Consider the following 19777-nt stretch of genomic DNA (forward strand, 5'->3'; position numbering starts at 1 on the left):
GAGAGGCTTAGTGCACAGAGCTGCTGTCTATGAACCACCGGGTCCCAGTCTGTGTCTCTGCTGTTCGCAAGCTAAACTTAGAGCAAGTCCAGCCACTGAGGAGGAGACTGCACTAATCAGTGTGCAGCCAGGACACCAGCTGTCTGACATGGCTCCATTTACCGATTTCAAGGGCTGCTCCTGCTTCTCTGGACTGAGATGGAAGCCAGAAAAAGGCTGTAAGTGTGTAACGATGGAGCCCCACTTCCAGACACCGAATTAGATGAAGAGAACTACCCTAAGGCAAGTTTATTACTGCATTCTAGAAAGACTGCATCTTTTAGATCAGTAGATCTCAACCTGTGGTCCGCAGGTCCCTGGGGGACCACACACTATGTCTAAGGGGTCCACGGAAGGTTGTCATTACCTTAGAAAAGTGGTTTTCAGCCTGGGATCCGCAGATGCCTGGGGGTCTGCAGACTACGTCTAAGACTTCCAAAGGGGTCCACACCTCCACATGAAAATGTTTAGGGGTCCACAAATGAAAAAAGGTTGAGAACCACGGTTTTAGACAATGTTTTGTATGGGATTTCTCACTCAGGAATAGCTGCTGAAGTAAATCCTATTTCATAATAATATACAATAATACTTAGCTCTTATCATGCATTTTGCATCCATGGATCTCACAGCACTTTACAAAGGAGGTCAGTATAATTACCCCATTTCACAGATGAGGAAACTGAGGCACAGAGAGACAAAATTACTTGACCAAGGTTACCCAGCATGTCAGTGGCAGAGAGCCCAGAGCTCCTGAATCCCAAGTCCAGCACTGTACCCACTAGGCCACACTGCTATTTCACAAGGCATGACTGAGCATGAAGAGTAAGAGGTATTTACTCCCAATTACCAAGCTTCTGGTACAACCTAATAGCAACTTTCATTGAGAGGAAACCGTTTCAGTAATTCTGACGGAGCTTAGTTATATGCAGCAGGAACGTGAGAGAAGCACAGAGAGCACTTGGTGCTTTGTGTGAATGAATCATTTGAAATTGGTCTGAAGGCCCAAGTATACTCGATAAGAAAGTAAATCCGAGGCTCATACTATCAAGAAGGAGTGAAAGAATAAATCATCCAAAACTAAGCTTGCTCACCGAAGGGGAACCTTCCCCTGAATAAAAGAAAAGCTATTTTGATACACAGTCAGCATTGTGGGTACCAAAATATATTAGCCAGTGCCAAAGGAGCTAACATAGGCCAAATGCGCACTCAGCCCCTGTCAAGTGTGCAGAGACCTTTATCTACACAGCCAGCACTTCACGGCGGAGCAAAGCCACCTGTGCTTTGGGCACTTGACACACTGGGCTAGATTTCCAAGCGGGATCTGCACCCACAAGTGAGGCCAGATTTTTATGGGAGCTGCTGGGTGCTGAGCTCTTTTAAAAATCTGCCCACTTCCCTGAGACATCGCATGGGAGCGAAGCTCTCTGGAAAATCAGGCCTAGGAGTAATAAGTTAGCATGAAGGCAAGACATTTGCAGCCCCCTCAAAATGCAGAGCCCTTGTGTGAATTCAATATAAAGCACCATACATATATTTCCTGTTCTCTGGCACTTCAGAGGTTCACAGGGAGGGTATAGCAGGAAGCACAGACATACCAGTTTCTGATCATGTTTAAGTCTTTAAGGGGGAACTGAATATCACATGAAGAAACTGTGCTTTAGAGTCATCCAGTGAAGGGAATGTCAAGCTCTCCACTTAGTACTCTGTGCTTAATGCCAGAGTGACCTTGACAGGAGGAAAAGTGAAACTCTCAGTAATGACGTGTTTGCAGAGGTGGGTTTGCCTCTCTATTTTGGTTTGAGTTTCAAATCAATCTGCACAAGATGGGTAGGATTTCAGAGGGACATTTCAGCAATTCCATTTTATTTCTCTCTTGGGAAAATAGATCTGGAGGAAACTTTTAACCGCAAAGAACAAAAGCTCCCAGGTACCCAAATGACTGAAACTGCTATGACAACCAGCCTTTTAGGTAGCAGTCTCAGCAGTAAGAATGAGGACAGAAAAGACCATACAGACTCAACTCCCTGTGCATACAGGAGATCATTGTATACAACCCTGGGTGTGTACCATGGCACAGCATAACTTCCCTACGTGTTATGATGGTTGGTGACAGCAACAGAGTTTAAACTATGTTTATAAACAAATATAAGAGCTAGTTCCCTTCCACTCGCATTGTGAAACCCACAAGGAAATTGCAGTTGCAAATCTTGGATAGGAGTCAAAAGCTCCTCCGAATCTGTCGTTTCCCAGTCAAATGCTAGCAAGGCAAAACTGGGACTGCATTGTGAAATGTCAGGCTGTGTGATTTGCATACCACTCTTCCACCTAATCTATTATGCCCAAATGTTTATCATTCTTTCACTCTCTGTTCTGTTCTATTCTGAGTCTATTCTTTCTGTTCTAGGGCTCACAGCACACCTATCACCGTGCTATCGAAGAACCTTCATGATGCAGGCTTGAAAAGAGGAGAGAAGTCCTTTTACTAGACAGTTGATTATGTTTCTGCATTAGCGCACGTGACCGAGGCCTGCAGTTCGGAGAGAAGGCGCTCACTCCTGAGTACTGCATCCCTGTGCATGTAGCACTCTATCACCCGCACCCAGGCTGTCTCTGACTATGGCGGGTAGATGTTTTTTGGCAGATTGGTTATAAGGAGAAGCCATCTTTATTGTCCCTCTTTCTTTCCTTCTCTTGCCCGTAAACTGGATGCAGTATCTGACCCACAGTTCATTAGTACAAACCTTTGCTCCATCAAAAGAGATAGGAAAAATAATTCCCATCCCACTCTGGAATCTGGAGAGAGGTACATTTGGCTTAGATGTCTGGCTCAGTTGTCTCTCTCGTGTGCCGCCTCCCCCTGGTACCGAGAGAGAGAGAATGGAGCACAGCTTCACTGCCCTCGCCTAATCTTCTTACTGCTTACATGCTGAGGAGATTACTGTGCTGGATTCCAGCATACAGATTGATTCCTGTTTGTTCCTTTGTCCAAACACTTACTTGAACAGTCCCTTGCCTTTTTCCGCTGGGAGAGCAGAACAGACTGTCTACTTCTTTCAAAGATTCCTTGAACTTGGCTTGTTCTTTGTTTTAAATTCCAGCATGCTGATTGCTGGCTCATATGGGCAGCATCACCATGGCTCCACAGCCACTGACATTTGCAGCTGAAGGCAGAGACAACCACACAGTAGCTATCAGCATGGCTGGAAGAGATTCGCTGCATACAATGCCTCCATTCCATTGACTCTCTAGATAAGTTTTTTGTACCAGTGAGCCACGTTAGTATGAGTACATTGACCATCTGGAGAACATAAGAACGGCCATATTGGGTCAGACCAAAGGTTCATCTCACCCAGTATCCTGTCTTCCGACAGTGGCCAGTGCCAGGTGCCCCAGAGGGAATGAACAGAACAAGGAATCTTCAAGTGATCCATCTCCTATCACCCATTCCCAGCTTCTGGCAAACAGAGGGTAGGGACACCATCCCTGACCATCCTGGCTAATAGCCATTGATGGACCTAGCCTCCATGAATTTAAATAGCTCTTTTTTGAACCCTGTCATAGTCTTGGCCTTCATATGGCCAAGTAGAGAACACATCTACTTCAGAAATTCAGCTTCTCCAAAATGCTACAGCAAGACCTTATCCTGTTTCTCCTCCAGTTCCTCCTGCACCCGACATTTCCACTCAGGATCAGGTTGGCCTTTAGTCACGCAGCAGTCCTGGGCATTTCTATGAGCCAAACCAAATACAGTGAATTTCATGCTACCATCAAGCAGAGCTGGAGGGAGAGGCAGAGGCTCAAGGCACCAGGACTGAAGTAAGTAAAACTTGAAAAAACCTCACAGGCCAGTCAGTATGGTTTTCCCTTTAAAACATCTGCATCCTCATCTAGGGCTAGATTGTAAAGGTGCAATGATGACCATTTTAAGGTCCACATGGTCGGCCTAAGCACGATGCTCACAGTCACTTATAGTCACACTTCCAAGAAGTGTGTTTGGACAGAAGTCAGATTTTGAAGTTGTAACCCGAGTTTCACTTTGCTGAAACTTAATTACAAAGTAAGCTTGGATTACTTTTGTCTCCATTGCCAAATCATTTTATTCTTGTGCTAACATTGTCTTTTAGCTTAAATGGCTTTTCTCCCTGCCTGGTGTTTACCACCCCTGAGGTACTTACAGCGCGCAATCATATCCCACTCTGAGCTGTATTTGCAGCAGTTTGATGAGTGCAAATGGGCAATAGGCTGAGGCCCATCACTCTCATTTTTCATTGGTGTCCTAGGGTAGGATTTGAACTGGGATGTCCAGAAGTGAACGGTGATCGCTGTCTTTGTCACACTGCCCTCCTCAGAGCTTCGCCCTCTTATTCTGGGCCACTTTCCCATTTTACTTTCTGGAGTGAATTTGAGGTGGCAAAGGCCATGCAGTGGGAGAGAAGAGTGACAAACTCTTGATGTTCAAATGCTCCCCGGCAGCAGCAATTTGGTCTAATAGTCACATCAGCCTCCCCCTTCCAAGTTCCCTGTGTTGTGACAGCGAGCACTGCTGATTACACACAACACAATTTGGAGTTTCTAAAACAGCACTCATGTGAATTCCCGCTCGGAGTCTTTATTCCCCCACTGTCACTAAAGCACGCGGATTCAGATGGTCTAAAGCAAACAAGCTTTTCTGCCCATGGAAGCAAATATTAATTTCCATGGAGAGGAAAATTAGCTAAAGTGCCCCTTCCTGTTCTACTCTTTTGGAGCATAACTTCTCTCCCAGCCACCTGGCTGTGCCACCCCGCCCCCGAATGGACATGGCTGGATGTCAGAGGCAGCCTCAGAGCCTCAGGTTTTCAGTTTTTGAAGCTAGCGCTATGGCACAGATGGGAATTTTCCCATTTGTTTATCCTGTGTGGCTGCAAATTAGAATGTTTTGGCTGAGTCCAGCCTGTTGATGGATGATGATTAACTTTAAAGGAGAACGGTGATTAAAGCTCATTCATGCGCTGAGGTCTCCTTTTGCTGCAGCACTAAGGCTGCTGCTGGCAGAGATGCACATCCCAGTATTATGCACAATGGGACATGCTTTAGCTTCCCCTTTGCTAACGACCCTCAGAAGAGAATTGTTTGTCTTCTTCCTCTGCTCACATCACCACTGCCCTGCTCACTGAAATCCCTCCCTCCCTCTCATCACATTGTAAAAATCAGAACAGGCTTAAAGGCAGTGCTGGACCAGGACAGGGGTTCCACTGGGAGCGGATAGGCAGTTTCACCCACTGGGGAGCGGAAGAAATCTCTTGGCATCAGTCCTTTTAAGGCCCTTTCCTCAGGACTTGTTTTTATTGTCCACCAAACAAAAGAAAATCAACCGAGAAACCCTCCCCCACTCCAGCCAGCCAGGAGAGGAAAAGACACACCCAGTCCCCAGAGATCCAGCTTGCTCTTTTTATTTCTGGCCTGAGCAGCCATGTGACCTATTAACCCTTCACAGGCTGTAGCCCCTTTACTTTGACACCTACACCTTGCAGAGTCCAACCTTCAGTGACCAAGAGAGACTGCAGTGTTTTGTAGTGTTTTGTTTGTTTTCTCTACCAGTTTCTTCTTGATTTAACGCAGTTTGCTGTCAAACTATATTTTCTTAGGTAATGAATGTGCCTTCGGTCCTTTCTCCTTCTCTCCTCCTGGGAGGTTGGTTATTTCCATTTAATTCAGGAGGATAATTGGAAATGAATTGTCCAGCACGTATTTGTCATCCATCAATTTGCTAGGGCACAGGACAATAATGAATGCAATGTATTCCTTCCTCTAAGACCTAGCTTCTCATTCACAAGACATTATTGTAATGGCATTACAATGTATTGTAATTTGGTTTATTTTGGTTGAGGGTGGTTTTAATTATAATGTGCCCCTGTTATGACTTTCATCCATTTTCTATGGACTATATTGTGGAACCGTTATTCACACTGTCTCACGAACATCAGCAGTCACCAAAAAGCCCATATAATTTCTCTAGCTGTGAAGGAGTGGGAGCACTATGGTGGGAGATTTTAAGATCTTAAACATCATTTTGGCAGCTGGATTATGATGTGTGCTGGGTCTCTGCATCATCTCTAGTTCCTGAGGTAATCTAGTTGATGTTGGCACTGTCATAAAGAAATTTCTACATTGTGAACCTAATACACCATGAAGAGATCTCATTATAGTGTATGGAATGTCTTTCCATCTTGATGCGTGGGGTTTTCACGCAGATCTGCTCTTGGCATACATCTCAATGAGGAACCCCCTCTCCCTCTGTTCTTCCATTCTATGTTCTCTCTCTGATTCTGGAGCTGGGTTTCTAAGATGAAATTGCTTTTATTTTGACCTTTGTCTTTGGTTAAAAGTCATTTCCACCTAAGAGATGCATTATTTCACTCCTAATATATTATTTTAAATGTTCTTCCTGGGACAGAAATTCCTGAGCCGCAGTTAGAGGCACTACTCCCTTAGTGCTATTTTTAGAAACCAGTAGTACCTGCATTCTTCCAGTAGGGCTGGAGCTGTCTGCCCAAACGATGTGTCCACATGTTAAATCAAACCTGTCTTAAATCTGAATTTAGCCAAATTTGATTTCACTTTGCCAACTCTGCCCTCGACATCACAGCATGCTTAACAAAACATTGTGGACTCGCTAGTACAGTTATCAAGCAGAGACATGCAGGGCACCAGTAACTCCGACACAATGTTGAGCACTCAACCCATACTTAATTAAGTATGTTTGTCAGGACCCCCGGGTTCTCTCTCACTGTAGATCTTTAATCTTCATCTTTCCACAGAGGCGCCCAAGACGGATACGTGAAACCTTGGTTTAATGGTTCTTCCAAACTCTGCAACCACTTAGCATGGTAACACGTAGCATCAACAAAAGGGGTGAACCCAAATTTGGAAGACTTATTTCTCCCTTTCCTCCCAACTATTTTGTAGCCTGTACTGTCAAACAGTTGTTTATCTTTTGCAAAGAGCTTAGAAGACACAACTACCTGATAAGGCAAGTTCTAAATTGAAGCTGCTGTTAAATCTTAATTTTAAAGAGAAAGCATTGAACTATGAAGTGTGAAGGTGCAACAAAGGCAAAGAGACATTTATTTTCATTTTAAAATTCCATGTTCTGCTAGTTCTGATAAGAGACCCTTTGGGCTGGTGGAATGATTTTACATTTTCTATCAATAATGCATAAGCTGTTGTCCTACCATACTCCTGTTCTTAAACCTACATGTGCCATACTCCAATGCTAAAATCACCCCTAATTATGGATGCAAGGGATTCAGACTCATGCGGTTATTGTTGTCATTTTCAATTTGTTTTGGAGCTGGGTCTCCTCTGATAAGGGAGAAGTTCATTCACCCACCCTTATTTTTAATCTTTCAGATAGAAGCAGGACTAGATGACAGACACCCTCTGAAATGAGAGAAATTGGAGCAAAAAAAGCCACTCCAACAGGTCCTGCTGACAGGTAAATGTATGGTGCTCCTGAAGACAACCTGAGATCTCTGTCCATCCCCACCAATTTGGCGTAGATATGTATTGAAAATCCTTTCATATGTATAACAAAGACTTCTCTGGAGATAGTTCAACTCAGTCAAATACATCTCAATATTTTTCCTCTGCTGTCCCCACCATCTCCAGTCCTCTCTTGGGATTCACCTGCACTGCCCAGTAGCCATCACCCCTGTACATCACACGATCTATAGAGGTGCACGAGGTGGTTTGTAACATGGTCACCACGGGCTCCTCTACATGAGCAGAAGAACTAGGGGAGCTTTTTATCCTTACTGTTACCCAGCCATGGAATCTTAGATATGTGGGGCTGGAAGGGACCTTGAGAAGTCATCTAGTCCAGTCTCCTGCACTGAGGCAGGCCCAAATACACCCAGATCAGCCCTGACAGGTGTTTATCCAACCTGCTCTTAAAAACCTCTAACAATGGGGATTTCACAAGCTCTCTTGGAAGCCTATTCCAATGCTTAACTACCCTGCAGCAGAGAGGTGTGGCTTCCCTCGGAGATTGACAGCGAGGGAGGGCCAGACACCCCCTGGTGGGCAGAACCAGGAAAGCCACACAGAGGGCTGGGACAGGACCAGGAAGTATAAAAGGCGGGCCCTGTAGCTCAGTTGGGGGGAAGCCACCGAGGGAGGCAGATGCTTCCACCCTACTGAGGACTTGTCTGAAGTGCCTGAGCTACCAGACACGTCCAATGCTGAGGAGCGGCTGGGATTACCATTTGTAGTGTACCCAGGGGAGACAGAGGACAACCCAGAGATCTAGGAACACCCCCAGGGAAGGGTAGGAAGTGGCCCAGGGACAAGACTGGTCTGGCTGGGGTGCTGCCTGAGTCCAGTTCAGTGCGTTGTGACTGTACCCTGCTAACCCAGTGGCAGACCACTCTGCCACTGGTAGGGCCCTGGGCAGGAATGCTGTGGAGCTGGGTGGGCCTGTGTCCCCCTACCCCTAGCACCTCACCCCTGAGATGGCAGCCACCCCACCTTCAGCCAAGAGGCCTGTGGGAGTCTACCATCCGCTGAACTAGGATCCTAGACTGTGTTGAGTGCTCAACCCTGCGTGAGCCCCCTAGACTGTGCTGGGTGGGATTGAGCCCCGAGACTGCTAATTTCCCCCTTGTCTAAGACACTTATTCCAGGGGTGTGACAGACAAGAGGCGTGGCCTCCCTCGGAAACTGACCGCAAGGGAGGGCCACAAACACCTCACGTTAACATACCCTTATAGTTAGGAAGTTTTTCCTATTCTCTAATTTACATCTGCCTTGCTGCTGATTACATTACATTTTGTGCCTTCGCCTTTCTGATTTTGTCTGTACATGCTTGTGCTCTTCTTTTGTACTCATCCTCATGACAATAGTGCAGAGCTGTGTAGGCTCCAGGCTTCTGTCATTGATGGCAGACAGTGAGAAGTGCCACTCAGTTTTGTGGGTTTTTTTAAAAAGTCTCAAACTAGGGAATATGGATGACATTATGGGATGGAGAAAGCTGCAAGATGGGAACTTGACCCCTTGCTCACATCACCCCTGCACAACTCATTTCTGCTGCACCATGCATTGCCAACATTTCCCAAACAACAATAAACAGAACAAGTATCAGAGGGGTAGCCGTGTTAATCTGAATCTGTAAAAAGCAACAGAGGGTCCTGACCCTCTGTTGCAATAAACAGAACAGGTAATCATAAAGTGATCCCTCCCTTGTTTATTTCCACAACCCCCAAGCAGATACTCATTTCTTACCAAGCTACTGTTGTGCTCAGTTTTTAAGATTATCATGGAGTGTTTTCTTGTATGCATTGAGTTGACCTAATACACCTCTATCTCGAGATAACGCTGTCCTCAGGAGCCAAAAAATCTTACTGCGTTATAGGTGAAACCGCGTTATATCAAACTGGCTTTGATCCACTGGAGTGCGCAGCCCCGCCCACCCTGGAGCCCTGCTTTACCGCATTATATCCGAATTCGTGTTATATCGGGTCGCGTTATATTGGGGTACAGGTGTATTTGCATTGGAAACACAGCAAATCTACCAATCAGCTAACACAGAACTTGATCTTTTCAGTAAGAATTGTGCACAATAAACCCCCATCCACCCTACTGAGCTTCTCTTTATCCCCTCCCACTCTGGAAGTGTGACATTTTCTGATTCACTTTGTAGGTAGATTGATAGCGCTTCCATACAGGCTGAGAGAAAGACTATCACTACCCTCCCCTGTCCAAAGTTTCCAGTAATAAATGGTGTGTAAAGGATGGGAATTGTCAAAGTAATTAGGTCCTTGGTAGAGAGATTGCTGATGATTTATAGAATGGTATCTATACTTCCCTTCTACCTTAGCCTAAAGTCAATAGTGAGAATGAAAGAGTTTTGGAGATTCATTGCCACTTCATTGGGACAGCAGAAGTTTAGCTCCTGGTAAAACAATGCATAATTTTAAAACACAGTCATTCATTATACCTAATTAGAAAACCTCCTTAGTGCACTGAAAAAGGACTTCAGAGCAGCTGGCTCTCACCATCATCCTCTTATAAAATTGTGTTCTGGAGGGGGACAGGACCAACACTACTAACTACACCTCTACCCCGATATAATGCGACCTGATATAACACGAATTTGGATATAACGCGGTAAAGCAGTGCTCTGGGGGCGGGGGGGGGGGGGGGGCTGTGCACTCTGGTGGATGAAAGCAAGTTCGATATAACGCGGTTTCACCTATAACACGGTAAGATTTTTTGGCTCCCAAGGACAGCATTATATTGAGGTAGAGATGTAACTTCTATGAGTCTGGGTTCAAACCCTGAATGATCTCAAAGTAGAAACTAGTTTTGTTTCCATCTAACTGTCCATCTCTGCTCTCTCGGCGGATATAGCAGAGGGTGCCGCGGATCAGGACTGAGGTTCGGAGGAAGAATTTATGTGAGAGTCTAGTCCTGTGATACAATAGCATGGCAAGCCTGCAGTGTAGGATGGAGGGGGGAAGGAGAGAAGATGAGAGAACTTTCTCCTACATTCTTAAGGCTCCACTTTCTCAGCTCTGTTTGAGGGATGTTGGATTTAGTGCCATTGGAAACACCCAGCACAGCTGAGCTAAGTAGAGCTTCTAGAGCTAACAAATTGATTTGGAAAGAGTTAGATCTCTTTTCTTTTCGCTCTTTTCGGCTTTCTGCAAACAAAAAGTCCCAAGCAGCTTGTAACTGAAATGCGGTTTAAATCCTTAATTAACCTTCCACATCAAATTATATTCAAATCAGTAACACTGATTCAATAGCAGCTGACATTTCCCTGCTATGCTGACAGCACATTCCGTTCTGGAGCTGGCAGGCTCCCTCTGCTATTGGTCTGCAAAACTGATAAGATACATTTTTGGCCCAGTAATTCAGCAGCTGGCTTTTCATTTGCAGCATCTTATTTGCATTTGGAATCCAGAGACGCATGGGGACTCAGAACCTGGGGATATGACTGAAATCCTTTGGGTTTTCTGCCTTGTCGCTCTGGCTAGGGAGGGTTTTTTTGAAAAACGAGTGTACAAGCAGTGCCACCTGTTCAACTTCTTCCCTTTTTGAGTCTTTTGTGTTCCGAGCTGTGTCTAGCAGGAGGATTGTTGGTGAACTGCAATTCCTTCCTCAGTCTTTTCCTTGGCCTTGGTGCAGCTGTGCTTTGAGGGGACCCAACAAGCTAGTTAATTCTCTAAACATTAAAACATAGCAGTACAATAAGGAAATTTGCTTTTCTATTTCCAATATGATGTGCCTCTACAATCTCCCCGAACACTATTACCTACGAACCCTACCAAAGGGTGCAGACCCACAGTTTTTAGTCACGGGGCCTACTTGCACAAGAAGGGTTTATTCATGGGGAAAAGGGCTGAAGGATTGGGCCTGAAATCTGGGGAAATGATTGAAAAAACGATAAGGTGTTGCAGGCTCACCAATCCAGACAGAAGCTTACTAATAATGGGGTGGCCAGTGAGAGCTTCTGCCTTGGACTCTTCCCAAAGTCCAAGCACTTTGGCACATCTCGGACTCTCTTATCATCCATAGCGAGGGGTAGTTCCGAGATGGATGTCACGGCTGGGAAGGTTCTGTTCTGGAAGAAGAGCAGGTGGTATATACAAGCGAGGAAGACATGTGTGAATGTTGTGGCATCCTGCTCTCCCTCTCTACCCTTCCCGACTGCCAGGGTAATTCTACTTTCATGGACATGCTGCAATTCCAATGGTGCCTGCTTCAAAGACATTCCTGGCTGTGACCGACCCCTGCTGTCTGGGGGGATCCAGTTCCCAAAGTTCCTGCCTTGAAGATCCAAGAACCCTGCCTTAATCCTCCTGTGCTTGGAGCACAGAGAGTGAGGTGATAGAAATAGATCTTCAAACCCTGAACAGGAAGCATAATCTGCCTGGGGTTGCATGGATATAAACAAGAGCACAAAATGATACCAAACGGCTGTCCAAAGCATCAGACCACCCAGTTGGCTCTGGAACATGAATAGTCGGTACTGCCGTCATGCGTGGACAGGAATTCATTCTGAGCACATGCCTATTATTTTAGTGATTTCTCATAAGCAATAACCCAGCCAATTGTGATTCAGTTCGGGCGCATGGAGCAGAAGACACAGGCATTTAATTAATCAGCACATGCTGAGTAGTGGATAAACAGAACTCACCAAACTGTATTGAAATTCAGAGAGCATACACACTTGGCCGACCATTTTTGTATCAGGGTCGTATTGTAATGATGATGACCTTACGAGAACACAGTGCTTTCCACGTGGAATGATGCCAAACCCCAGATAGACACAAACTATCAGCCATAAGAGTGAGCTAAATTGAAATGCAGAAATCACCCAGTGAAACACAGCAATGGTATGACAGCACACAGCAGTATGGCACAACAGCTTAGTACAGGTCCTGAAGAAGAAGGCTGTAGCCAATTGAAACCGGAATGTGAATACAGCTTTGAAGGAGATTAGCATTATCTTGGATTGGCCAGGACACTGGAGTTAACAGAGCAATCAGACAACGTCGTAACTTTGTTTCTCACCTGAGAGTTGGTACTGTATCTCCAGAAATAAGCACCAGCCTTGGAGCTGACTCAGGGAGAAGAGTGATGTCTACTGAGGCACCAATACCCCTTGTCAGAGATCCTCTGAGGTGCCCCATCCCATTACTGGGCTGGCCCTGCCTTGCTCAGCTTATGAGGCCTGAAAGCATCACAGCAGAAGGGATTTAGGGTCAGTGGGGTTAAGGGGAGGAAGCAATTAACTGGTTTTTTAATTAGGGAAGTTAATAAATAGTGCAACTGGAAGTACAGATCTAATCAAGTAGTACTACAAGCAAGATGATACTTGAGAGGAAAGACAGTGTAACCTTGCACACCTCCAATTTTATTTAGCTCAGCCAACTGATTTATGCCCTTAATTATATTGGTTATGTTTCTGGAAAAACCATTGGTTAAAAGATACATAATTCTGTTTATTATATATCATGCCTTGTGTACTTTTTTCCTCAGCTTTAATTACAGTTTCAAGGACAACAACTGAACTGTTTTAAGTAGATCAAAGTGTACATACGGTATCCAGAGTGATAATGACTCGTAGCCTTAGTGAGAGAATATCAAAAATATTTTTCTATTTCACGTCCATCCCAGAACCTGTCTCGGATTTTATGCACCATAAATCAATGGATGGTTGGGACAGAAATCCTAAATGGTAAATTACTGAAATCCAGCACTAATAGGATGCTTTGCTGTTTTGAGAAAGGTCCAAAGTCCTGCCAAGCAGATGGGAAAATGGCCATTGATAGCAGTGGATTTTGGATCAAACATTTACACAATACAGTGAAACAAAAAGACATAATTGGGACTAACTTGGTCCCATCATTCTACAGTTCATCAACTCACATGTGACATAGGAGAGGACCAAGTAATTACTCATTTTGTCTTGTCCATACTGGCCCTTTTAACCAATGAGTCCCCTTAGGCTGATAGGAATCAGGCACTGAGCACTTATTGACCTCAAGGGAAGTACTACATGTGCTTAAATTTGAGCATATGGCCAGAGCGCTCAGCACCTTCCAGCAGTGGACTGAACGAGTAGGGAAAGTAACCTTCCTTCTCCATTTTGGAAGGGAGACCTCCAACACAGGGGTGAGACACAGTGGACAAGGGCGTTGGGAGAGCTGATACTGCTTTTGCGGGGCTAAATGGCTGACTTCAGACTCTCACTGCAGTGTCACCAGCACTGAATTCACCTAACTTTCTTTTTAAAAAAACCCTCCCAAGTACAGTATATAGTCTGTGAGCACCAACTTGTTCAGTCACAAAGCAGTGTCTGAAACAAGAAAAGATCTGAAACGCTATTTTGCAAAATCACAAGAGAGAATGTTAGGTGGCAGAACCCCCTCTGCACTAGTTGTACAGGGTGATGTGGTTTCTGAAGAAGCAGATGGAAAGAAAGCTACGCCAGACCAACAGCTGTGCAACCTGAGCCTCCCAATGCATTCCTGATTTTCCCTAGTATCAGGGGTTTGAAGTGCAGACACGGTTGTCCAAAGACAAATCTCAGTCAGAGCTCTCGGGAATCTTAGGAAAACATTTAAAATATTTTGCTTCCATGTTTCCCTTTGATAAAGTTTTATTGCAGATGGATTCTAAGCTGTTATGCCTCTTTAATTCACAGCCCCTACTGTATTTGAAGTGAAAATGCTGTGACTGGAATACACGTAAATTCTTCAAAGCCTGATTAATGATTAGGCTGAGGAGAAGCGTGGGAGATAAAAGCAGGCATCTTACTTGATCCCTCCGGCTTCATGGAGATTGTGTTCAGCAATTGAACGAGATTGTACGGTCTCCCCATTCCCTTTTTTAATCGTCAAGCAGGTATTGTACACTCTGTTCTACTCTGCGTCGGGAGGTGAAATTAGCGTTACAGCAAGTCTAGCACTTGTACCAAGCTACACTTTGCAAATGGAATGACCACTGGAACCCAAGTCAGAGCCTGTCAAGCATCTCTTAAATGGGTTTGCTGCACTGAACGCAATGTGAATCACATGCCCTTTTCCAGGAAAATAAAGTACATTCTTTTGCACTTTACTTAAAAGATCTTTCTGCCTTAAATATGCAATTTGCTCCCAATGAACAATGAATTTCAAATAAGCTGAATTTCCAAATGGCTCTTCATAGCAATTGCTTTGTCCCAAAAAATCCTTATTGACTCTCCCCATCTCTATTTTGTATTTGTTGATCCAGAAGCTGATTTGTGACAATGACAGGTCCATCTGATGGACAGCGTGCTGGGGGATAAGCGCAAAGAGACCTCTAGCTAAACTCTTACCACCGCTTGCCCCTGATATCTGTGGGAGAGAAGATCCCTGAATTTATGTCTCCAGAACTTCCTTTACAGGAATCCTCTTCCCTTCCTATATACCCAACATAATCTTCCTCTTTCCTTGATCCGGTTTTTCACTTCCTAGCACTCACAACCTTTTATCCCCAATACACCATAGAAACCCATTTGACTCCCCATACCGATTTGCTCTCCTTGAAACTCCATCTGTTTTAGGTGGTGATGATACTTTATTTCTCTACAGGAAGGGTTAATATTGATCCTCATCTTGTATATAGTTGGAACATGCAGGTCTTGCTTACACTGTAGAGCACTTGCAGGTGTAGTCCCACATGTGTGCAAACATTCACCAATGCAAGGGATAGGGAGTCTAGCCTATACTACTGTCCTTGGCTTGTGTAAATTCTTTTAGGGTACGTCTACACTACCCGCTGGATTAGTGGGTAGCGATTGATCTATCGGGGATCGATTTATCATGTGTAGTGTAGACACGATAAATCAATCCCTGATCGCTCTCCCATCAACTGCTGAACTCCAGCTCGGCGAGAGGCAGAAGCAAAGTCGACGGGGGAGCGGCGGTCGTTGATCCCGCGCTGCGAGGACGTGAAGTATGTGATTCTAAGTTGATCTAAGTTACGGCAACTTCAGCTACGTTATTCTCATAACTGAGGTTGCATATCTTAGATCGATTTCCCCCTCCCCCGCCCCAGTGTAGACCAGGCCATAGATTGCAAGTGGCATGGTCCAGTGGATAGGTGACTGAACTGGAGTCCTGGGTTCCAACTCTACCTGCTAGTGACCTGCTGTGGGACCTTGGGCAAGTCACTTCTCCTCTTGGTACCTATGTGTCCCCTAATGGGTCACTGTAGTTATAAGGCCATGAACGTTATTTGTTCCTTTAACATCTGCTACTTTGGGAATCTCTTCAGGAAGAATTTTAGGGCTTGGCTACACTTGCAAGTTAGAGCGCATTAAAGCAGCCCCGGGCGCCCTAACTCCCGACCCGTCCACACTGGCAAGGCACGTAGAGCGCCTGGACTCTGCAGCTGGAGCGCTCCTGGTAATCCACCTCCATGAGAAGCATAACGCTTGCTGCGCCCTGGCTGAAACACCCCAGCGCCAGTGTGAACGAGGTGTTGTGTTACTGCGCTGCGATCGGCCTCCGGAAACATCCTATAATCCCCTTAAGTCAAGTGGCCACTCTTGTCATTGTTTTGGAATCGCTGCAGGAATGCGGCTATGCCCTTTCAAAGCTCCGTTTCTGACAGCGGGCTGCTTATCTGCTCCAGGACAAAGCAACCATTAGTGTGGAACTCTGCTGTGAGTGTGTGAGAGAGAGAGGCGGGGGGAGGGGGGGGGGGGTCTACTGCTGTCTGAATTTACAAGACAGCATGTTGACATGCTCTCAGCCCCCCAAAAACCCACTCTCTCCCCCACATACACACATCACACTCCACCCCCCACTTGAAAAGCACGTTGCAGCCACTTGCATGCTGGGATAGCTACCACAATGCACTGCTTTCTGTGGCATGCAAGAGCTGCTAATGTGGCCACGCCAGTGCACTTGAAGCTGTCAGTGTGGACACACTGCAGGGCTTTCCCTGCTGCGCTCTCCGAGGGCTGGTTTAACTCACAGCGCTCTACATCTGCAAGTGTAGCCATGCCCGTAGATAACTCACTCGAATGTAACTTGAGGTGAGGGAAGCAGATTTTGATGAAGGGAAAGAAATGATCTAGAGGAGAAAAAACTACTCTTTATCCCATCCCAGAATGAAAGTCGGAGATTGGAGTGGGAATTAACTACCACTCTGCTTATAATAAAACATTTCAGATACATCTCCGGTTGCAGTACTTTATCTCTGTGGTGATTCTTCAGGCAGAGGCTTTTATGCTGCACTCCAAACAAAGAATCTTTTATTGTGCACTTACCGTGGAATGTTAAGACTCAGCACAATACCATAGGTAAATAATTTGATCGGTGTTAAATATTTGCAGGGAGGCAGCATATAACTGGTCCAGTTCTCTGCTAATATTACAGAGCTGGACTGTCATGTAATACCTGCTTGGTGGTAATAAAGTCCTTTCAGAGAACAAGGTGGAGTAAAACATGAAGAATTCAATAGGGGGTGTCAAAGAAATGTGATAGATTAATAAATATTACACAAACGTCAGCAAAAGTTCACGTCCCCGGAGCCTCCTACCACTATCTTAAAAATGAAACTTTCTAAAACTCATGCATATTAAAAAGGAGAGTGGGTATGTGCATATGCATTTAAGAGGTGTAATATGACTGATTATTTAAAAGAGAAAGTTCAGCGCTGCTTTACAGAAAGGTCTTTTTAGTTTTGAAAGGGTCATGGCAGTTTCTCTGTGTTTTATGGTACTTTAAACTAAAGTGAAGAATAGGATCTTAAAGTCAATTCCCAAGAACCACTCTTCTGCATTAAAGCACTTGGCTATCTCTTAATGTACCATGGCATTGCTTCCTCAGCAGTTAATATATTACTATTTAAAGGGGGAAGAGGGAGGGAAATTGACCTTAAAATTTGTACTTCTGTTTATAGAAAAAAAAAATATGTATTCAAAAAGAAATAATGCACACAGTCATCTCCGATGAAATTTTCTAATTAACAGTTTGGCAGAGAACATAATTAGTTGGATAGTCTGTTGCCAAAAATCGTTGGAAACTCTATTGCCTGAGCATCTATGTGTTACTCAAAGAAACACTCTGTAGCTAGAACTTCAGAAAAGAAGTTAATGGTATGGAAGGAGGCAAAATGACCCTCCTCTATGGCAGCCTTGTATCTATGGAATATTCCTTTGGACTTCAGTGGGCTTTGAATCAGGCCATACACGGGCACTAGATTGCGGCCCAAATTAAGACTTGATGCCAGGAAGTGAAACTCCCATTTCAGTCATTGGAGTTTCAGTTGTTTTGCCGTCTGAGACTCATTCTACTCTCAGTTATAGTGTTTCAACACTGGAGAAACTCCAGTGACTTCAATGGAGGTGATGTCAGTGTTACTGATGGCACAATCGTCCTCTTTTATATCACTAATTAAGGTCACTTTGTACATAGACTGGCAGACTCTCAGCTGGTATAAATTGGAGTAGCACCATTAACCTGAAATGGATCTATACTAATTTACACCAGCTGAGGATCCAACCCTTAGAACACATTCTATAGTGCATGGGAGAACATAGAGAATTAGTCCCTAAAGGAGAAAGGATTCCATAGATTTGCTTCATTGGCAGTGGAAAACCCTGTCTTCCGTCCTGTTGAGTTTATAGTGCATCCCAAATAGGTCTGGCTCTTGCAGTAAAATTCACACCAATTACAGCCGATCAGTTTGTATAGCACCCAGTACAAAGGGAGCTTCAATCTTGGATAGGATTGGGTGTCTAGCCCATTGTCGTCCTTCTACGGCTCTGTTTGGGCATCCTGGCATTTGGGTTTATAGAGTCAAAAAAAGGTAGCACCAACTAGTTTAGAGCCTGCAGACACAGACATTGTTCTGGCAGATGCAGCCATTCTCCGACTTCCTCCTCCCACCCCAAAAAGTTACAAGATATCGAAAACCATGTAAGGAATGAGCTGTCAGCCTTTGTGCTTGAGTTTTATTGAAAACGGCTAAAGCAAAACACATAAAAACATCCTTTATGCTACACCCATTTCCCAAAAGCAACAAGTTAGCCCTAAGGTAAAAATCAATGTTCAAAGCCTGTACCAAGTTTCAAAAAGATAAATGCCATATTTAATACTTTGCAGAAACGATGGTTCAAGAAACTGGCCTGGCTTTAACTAAGGCTTGTCTACATTACACAGCTTTTAGCGACACCTGTTGCTAAAAGTCGGGCAGTGTAAACGCTGTTTGTTGGCAGTTTTGCTGACAAAATACTTCCACCCCCTATGAGCGGGGTTCACGTTGTCGACAGGAGAGCGCTTCTGCCAACAATGAGCTGTTTACACTGCCACTCGCCACTGCAAAACTTTTCTCTTTCAGAGGGGAGCTTTTTTAAGCCCCTGTGAACGAGAAAGGTTTTGTTGTTCAATTGGCAGTGTAGACAAAGTCTAAGACAGTAGCAGCATTTGCCACTTACTTTCTGTGCATTAGTAAGGAAAACTCTCTTGATTGGTGAAGGATTTGAAAGACAGTGGCTTGAGGAGCAGACATAAGGCATAATTTTCTTTCTTTATCCTCCCACACCCTAAGCTGCATTGGGCATCCACCAGTTTCCACTATTTATTTTGGTTTTGTGCTGGTCTGTTCAGGCTTTTGAGTGCCATGTTGATGGACTGGATTTCTTTTTCTCTGTTTTCTGCATAATGTTTCTCTAAGTCACCCTCTTTTTCACTTTGAAGGGGATGTCCATATTATCACTTGACGTGGAAGTCATGTTGGTGGCCTCCTTAAAGCATATCCTAAACATGCCCATTATTGTCTTCTTACCACATTTGATGCTTTAAGTTGCTTTGCACGACTTAAAATTCTGGCTTTTGCCAAAACTCTTTTCAACGGACTCTGAAGATCTTCCATAGGCATTTACTTTGGAATGAGGCACAGTGACCTCATGCTACTGATCTATGAGGAATCTAACTTTAACCTATTTTAAATTGACAACTTTAAAGGGATATGTTAATTCAAATTGGACCCAAAATTTAGGTTTTGTAAAATCAACGACCAATATCTATGTTTTTCTTATGTCTAATCAAAGCAAGGTTGGCTAAGAAATACCCATTCTCCTGTAGTGTTTGTGATGCAAACATCACCTCATCCTGCTAGGGCACAAGAACCTGAGGGAGAAATCTGTGAGAAAGTAAGGGTCTTATCCCACTCCCCTTACAAATCAATGCCAAAACTGCCATTGATTCAAATG

The 19777-nt window shown here is 44.6% G+C and overlaps 1 long non-coding RNA gene across 1 annotated transcript; it reads left to right on the plus strand.

The window, feature by feature from the left end:
- Positions 1-3170: 3170 nt before the first annotated feature.
- LOC117867791 lies at positions 3171-15059 on the plus strand. The gene is made up of 3 exons (XR_004643504.1): positions 3171-3292; positions 7436-7516; positions 14803-15059. It is a non-coding gene; the product is annotated as an uncharacterized LOC117867791 (long non-coding RNA).
- The last annotated feature ends 4718 nt before the right edge of the window (positions 15060-19777 follow it).

Source organism: Trachemys scripta, chromosome 19 (assembly GCF_013100865.1).
Source record: "Trachemys scripta elegans isolate TJP31775 chromosome 19, CAS_Tse_1.0, whole genome shotgun sequence".
Taxonomy (NCBI): Eukaryota; Metazoa; Chordata; order Testudines; family Emydidae; genus Trachemys; species Trachemys scripta.